At 40.3% G+C, this 6,000-nt stretch overlaps 1 protein-coding gene across 1 annotated transcript in view; it reads left to right on the top strand.

Annotated features, from left to right (window-relative positions):
• Positions 1-1,800: 1,800 nt before the first annotated feature.
• The window catches only part of LOC129780145 (uncharacterized), an 80,733-nt gene continuing 76,533 nt past the window's right edge, over positions 1,801-6,000 (top strand). The window contains exons 1-2 of the mRNA XM_055788129.1: positions 1,801-2,215; positions 2,276-2,435. The gene's annotated coding sequence lies outside the window, so the exon portion shown is untranslated. The remainder of the gene's footprint in view (positions 2,216-2,275; positions 2,436-6,000) is intronic.

Raw genomic sequence — 6,000 nt, 5'->3', positions numbered from 1 at the left:
TCACTTGGTTTCCGTATCACTGAATACAGTTAAAGGTCATCAGCGTAAGACAACTTAAGACATTTTAGAACACTGTTGACATCGTTTATATATAGTAGAAACAGAAATGGTTCTGGATGGCTGCCTTGAGAAACTCCGGATGTCACAGAGAAGGGAGAAGAAACATAGTCTCCAATTCTTACAGACATGCTTCGACCAGTCAGATAAGATGATAGCCAGGCAAGCAAATGGTTGCGAACACCTAATCGATCGTATTTAGCCAGGGCCACATCGTGCATCTACTTGATGGCCTAGCTCAACTTCGAAGATGACAAACGAAGTAAACTTTACTAAATTAGTATTCGTCGAACGCTTGGACATGAAGCCATGTTGATCCTCTGAAATGCAGTGAGCGAAGTTTTGAGCCAGTTTTTCGAGAATAATCAGCTCGAATAGCTTGGAGGTAGCACTTAATGAAGCTATTCCACGATAGTTAGATACATTTGTTTTGCTACCCTTTTTGTGAATCGGGAAAATGAAAGATTCCTTCCAGCAGGCAGGGAATTCACCAGATATCAGAGAGCGATCGAAACCGCTGACTAGAGGTGTTGCCAGCGCAGGCAAGCAGCGTTTGAGGACCAAGGACGGAATGCCATCTGGACCGGACCCCTTTGAGCTCTTCAGTTGATTCCCAGCTGAGATAATCATTTCTCTGTTGATCCAAAACGGGTGACTTGAGATGGCCGAGGAAGATATGTTGCAAGATGCAGCTACTACGTCTTGACTGCGGATTCGTTCATTACTGAAAACGCTTCTGAAATGTGTGCGAAACAAGTCTGCAATATCAGCGAGGGTGGCAGCTTCCACATCACCGTTGGTCATGCTTGAAGGGAGCCCTGTTTCCTTCCCTTGTTTGTTTAAATACGTATTGCCAAAACCTCTGGATTTCAGATGGCGTTGCAACTGTGTTTGGTGCGCTTGAAACAGTTGATCGTTCAGTCGTTTATAATCCGAATTAGCCCTGGAAAAACGCACTTTCGTAGAGTCGCTACGAAGCTTGGCATGTTCTCGAAGAGCGGCCCGTTTTATCTTTTTCAAACGCCTAAGTTCCGAGTTAGATCAGGCAGGTTTAATAGGCTCACGGTTGCTACGCTTAGGTACAAATTGATCGATGGCGTACAATATTATGCACGATACCGCCAACGCAGCGACGTTTGCGTCCCGATTGAGTAGTTCTTCATTCCAATTAATATTTGAGAGGAAATTATTCATCTTGTCGAAGTTCGCTTTGCCAAAGTCGTAGTACGTGCTCTTGTAATTACTTGCAATGTAATTACTGTGTACACAAAAATTAATGCTGACCAGTGATGCACGCAATTTTTCACGAGCGGAGCAGGAGCAGAACACATTTCCTCACTTATAAATCAGAGGTCAAGCGTACGGTTGTTACGATTGATTACTCCGTTGTTTTGTCCTAGTCTAGAAATGCGATAAGCGTCCAACAGATTGCGGGATACGGGTTCAGCCAATGAGTCAGATGCGGGGAAATAAAAACCATGGGTATTCTGCTCCCATATGACGTCACGTAAATTGAAATCTCCCAGGATCGTCATATTGTCATTTGCGCCCATTCTAGAAATAATCCAGTCAAGTGATTGCAAGTGCTTATCGATAAGGGTATTGTCGTTTACACGATTCGAGGCAATATACTCCTCACAGATGAAGAGCGTTGAGTCGCCCGCATCAACCGACACCCACAATTGCTCAACCGACTGACTTTCGGGAGGGTACAGTAGTCTTCATTTATAGTTAGAACGAATCGCCAGCAGAACTCCACCGCCAGAGCTCTTGTTGCTATTAGTAGGTGCCCGATCTTGACGGAAAACGGCGTAATTACTGAAGAGCTGACTTAACACAGTGTTATCGTTGAGCCAAGTTTCCGTCAACGAGTAGATGTCATAGCAACCGTCACTGCATGCAATCGCGTACATCGCTAACGAGGTGTTGACTCCGCCAAGGTTTTGATAGTACACGAGAAGGTCAGATGAATTGTAGACATTGGCAACGTCGAGAATAGAAGCTTTTCGAATAATCTGCATATATTTAAATATTTCTAAAGTCTAAAGTCTAATAAAATAACTACAGAAATATATTATGGATAAAAAAGCATTTTCTCCTACGTTTCCACGTTGGCCGGAACATTGTTTGTAGAGGGTTGTATTAACTTTATAGTTAGGTAATGTTTATTCGTGTAGCTGCTGTAGTAAATTGATCTCACAGTTCTGTTTATTTATAGGGAAGGGAATGGAGAACGCACAAGTGAATTCAGGGAAATGAAGCGGGCAAAATAATAGCCGTAATAGCCGTAATAGCAATAATAACTTCTAAGGAAGACATATAACATAATAACATAATATTAAGATCGCAGCTACTTAAGCTATCACGATCTGACATATGTGAGTATACCCTCTGAATCAGCAGACAGTTAAATTCTTTAATTGCATTTTCGTATATTATCAAACAACATGCTCGATATCATGATATCCTGGACCACAATTACAAAAATTGTTAGTAGCAAGACGTGAATTGAGCACGAATTGATTAAACAACAATCTGATGAAATATCTATCAACGTTTAAATTTTTGAGCCAGGCTCTCATCAAATCTTTGGGGAGAATAGAGTATAACCATCCAAGATCATCTTTGAGATCATTACTTCATTGAGTCTTTCAACTGATAAATGTCTACTATCGGCAAATGGAGAATAATTCATAATATGCATCGACTCACATTGTGAGCTAACGCCCGAATTGTAGGCAAAAAGATTACTCGTTGCGTTGTGGGGGAAAACGGATGGATAGTAAAATCGATAAAACATACACATTTTAATTGTCGATTTGTTTACTTGTTTTATTATTTCACAGTTGTGTTGTTTAAGTGTCACTACCTGAGCATTCGTATATCATATCGTATTTTGATCAAACGTTGTTTTCTGATGGAAAAAACTCCTGAACAATCAATGCAGTGTTTGACGAAATGTTATTCCACTTCTGCTCCTTCGAGAACAACAGTTTATCGGTGGTCTAGTGAATTAGAAATGGGCCGCACAAGCACCGCAGATGTACCTCGATCTGGTTAGCTACAAAGGCTACGAATCAAGAAATCGTAAAATAAGTGCATCGACTCGTTTTGAACGATCGTAAAGTGAAGCTACGCAAGTTATCTGAGGCCGTAGACATTTCAAAAGAACCAGATACATTTACAGGATACATTTTGTACGAAATTTTGGACACGAAAAAGCTATCCGCGCGATGGGTGACTCGTTTTCTGACCGTCGACCAAAAACAGCGGCGCGTTTATGAGTCAACAACCGGTTTGGCATTGTTGAAGAGCAATCGAGTGGACTTCTTTCGACGATTTGGGACAATGGATGAAACGTGGATCCATTACCACACTCCACAGTCCAATCGGCAGTCTGTAGAGTGCCATTGAGGCATATTTCGAAGACTTAGACGTTTCGTACTATAGAAAGGGAATCGAAATGCTGGAAACTCGCTATACCAAGTATATTGCCCTCGAAGGAAACTATGTTGAGGAATAAAATAAAGTTTTTCCCAATCAAAGATTGTTTTCATTGAAATTCCCGGGACTTTCCAGCTCATGCAGTAAACAACATAACGTATATCGCAATAACGATATTGCGTAATATGCGTTTGAAAATCCTCAATGAATCGTTACATGCCTTATTTTCAATTTCATAGAGTGACCCCCCTAAATAGAAATCAAAAACGTAGTCCTACGTCAATAATAACTCAAAAACGAAAAACGCCTCTCTGATTTTTGGATATGTTATGTAAAAAAACTCAGCTTTTAAGAAAAAATGTTAAAATAAAGCGCTCTCTATTTTTAATAGAGTGAACTACAAAAAAAAAACAAATACAATCAATGATTATGAAAACAGTATCCAAATTTTATGCAATTGTGGTGTATTCGGACCACCCTAAAATGGAAATAAGCACCCCCATAAAAATATAAAAAATACTGGTCTAATATTTTGCGAAAAGGAAAAAAATGACCGCTTTTCACGAAAGTCTAAGAACCGCTAAATCGGTTACACATGGAATGGCTGTATTATTGCACACAATACAATTATTCTTTATAATAGTCGTGGTTTAACATATTCCACGACTATTATAAAGAATAATTGTATTGTGTGCAATAATACAGTGATAAATATGCGGAGTGGGCGAGTGATAATCGTACTGTTTTTTTTTCTCGAATTGGAGCTAGTGATTTCATTATTTAATGATTATAATATTCGAGCTTGTTCTTGTAGAAAATTTATAACTCAGTGTTAGGAGGGAATCTTACCTTTCTCTTTGCTTTTAAACCTTTCCCATTCTTCTCAAGTGTTCTTATCCAGGCAACTACATATCATGTGTATCAAAAGAGAAATCCACGATTCAGTTGGTTCTCCTTAAGTTGTGAGAATTTTTACATGACTATTTTTAATATTGCGTTAGATGTCTCCTTCCTTATCTTTTATTATCGAATCGACTTATTAACAGCTCCCAAGCGATGGTATAGTTATCATCATTAATATTGATCGTATCCAATCATTCCCTTACATGATCTCTAAGCTTCTTCTTCTTGAATGGCATTAACGTTCCCTGTGGAACTTTTTCCGTCTCAACGTATGTATTAACTAGCGTCATTTATTAATTCTCAGTTGTGATTTCTCAAGCCAAATAACACACCTTGAATGTATTCCGAGGGGCAAGCTCTAGAATACGCGTGACAACAGTGCAAGTCGAAGGAAATATCTTTGGCGAAAAAACCCCCGGCCTGAACGGGAATCGAACCCGAACACCCGGCATGATAATGTGAAACGTTAACCACTCGGCCACGGGTGCACAAGATGATCTCTGAGCGCAACTAGAAAAAAGTGTAATGTATAGTTTGGTTTCAGGTTTTTATTATCATGGATAAGACTATCGTATGCATCACGGAATGGGATCCAATTATTAACAACTACATCGAACGTTGACAAATCGATCTTCGGTAATCGAACAATATTTGAAGTATTTGAAGGTATGTGTAGATTCAAATGAGACAACTATATGATCATCTATTCGATGTGACAACAAAAAACACGCAATTTGTCGTATTTCTCTTCCATCTTTTCTCGTTCTTTGGTGTAATCAATTTAGACTTTCGTCATCCAGTAATACCTCTACTGAGATTGGTCAAGTTTCATTAGACGGGATTCGATTTGGTCACGATCAGTTCATCATACCAGTTGCTAAACTTTTCAATCATTAACACGTTAAGCCCCGAATCTTTCTTGCAGTGCTTTCCATTCATCCCGCATCGAGAGCGTTTGCATAATATAAGGCTGTCAAAAAAGTCCTGCGGTTTTTTTTTGAATTTCCATTTGTTCATAAGATTAGTTACAATCATCTGTTTTAAGTCAAATAGGCGCCGTTTTGTTCGATGACTTGTTCCCAACGAGATGCCAACTTCATAATACCCCTGTTATAGAAGTTCGCTTCCTTATTGGCAAAAAAACTCGGATAGCCAATTTTCACAGGCCTCTTTTGTGGCTAACTTCTGACTACATAGCTCGTTCGCCATGGACAAAAACAGGTGGTAGTCACTTGGTGCAAGGTCCGGACTATACGGCGGATGCAAAAGAACCTCCCATCCGAGCACCCGGAGCTTCTGGCGCGTCACCAAAGAAGTGTGTGGCCTGGCGTTGTCCTGATGGAAGACAATGCGGCCTCTGTTTATCAAAGATGGCCTCTTCTTCATGAGTGCTACCTTCAAGCGGTCCAGTTGTTGGCAGTACAGGTCCGAATTGAGCGTTTGGCCTTAGGGAAGCAGCTCATAATAGATTATTCCTGGACAATCCCACCAAACACACAGCAGAACCTTCCTGGCCGTTAATGAGGGCTTGGCCACCGTTTGAGCCGCTTCAGCGGGCTTTGACCACGACCGTTTGCGCTTCACGTTGTCGTAAGT

The sequence above is a fragment of the Toxorhynchites rutilus genome, chromosome 3 (assembly GCF_029784135.1).
Source record: "Toxorhynchites rutilus septentrionalis strain SRP chromosome 3, ASM2978413v1, whole genome shotgun sequence".
In the NCBI taxonomy this organism is placed as follows: domain Eukaryota; kingdom Metazoa; phylum Arthropoda; class Insecta; order Diptera; family Culicidae; genus Toxorhynchites; species Toxorhynchites rutilus.
This window is presented reverse-complemented; position numbering and strand designations above follow the sequence as displayed.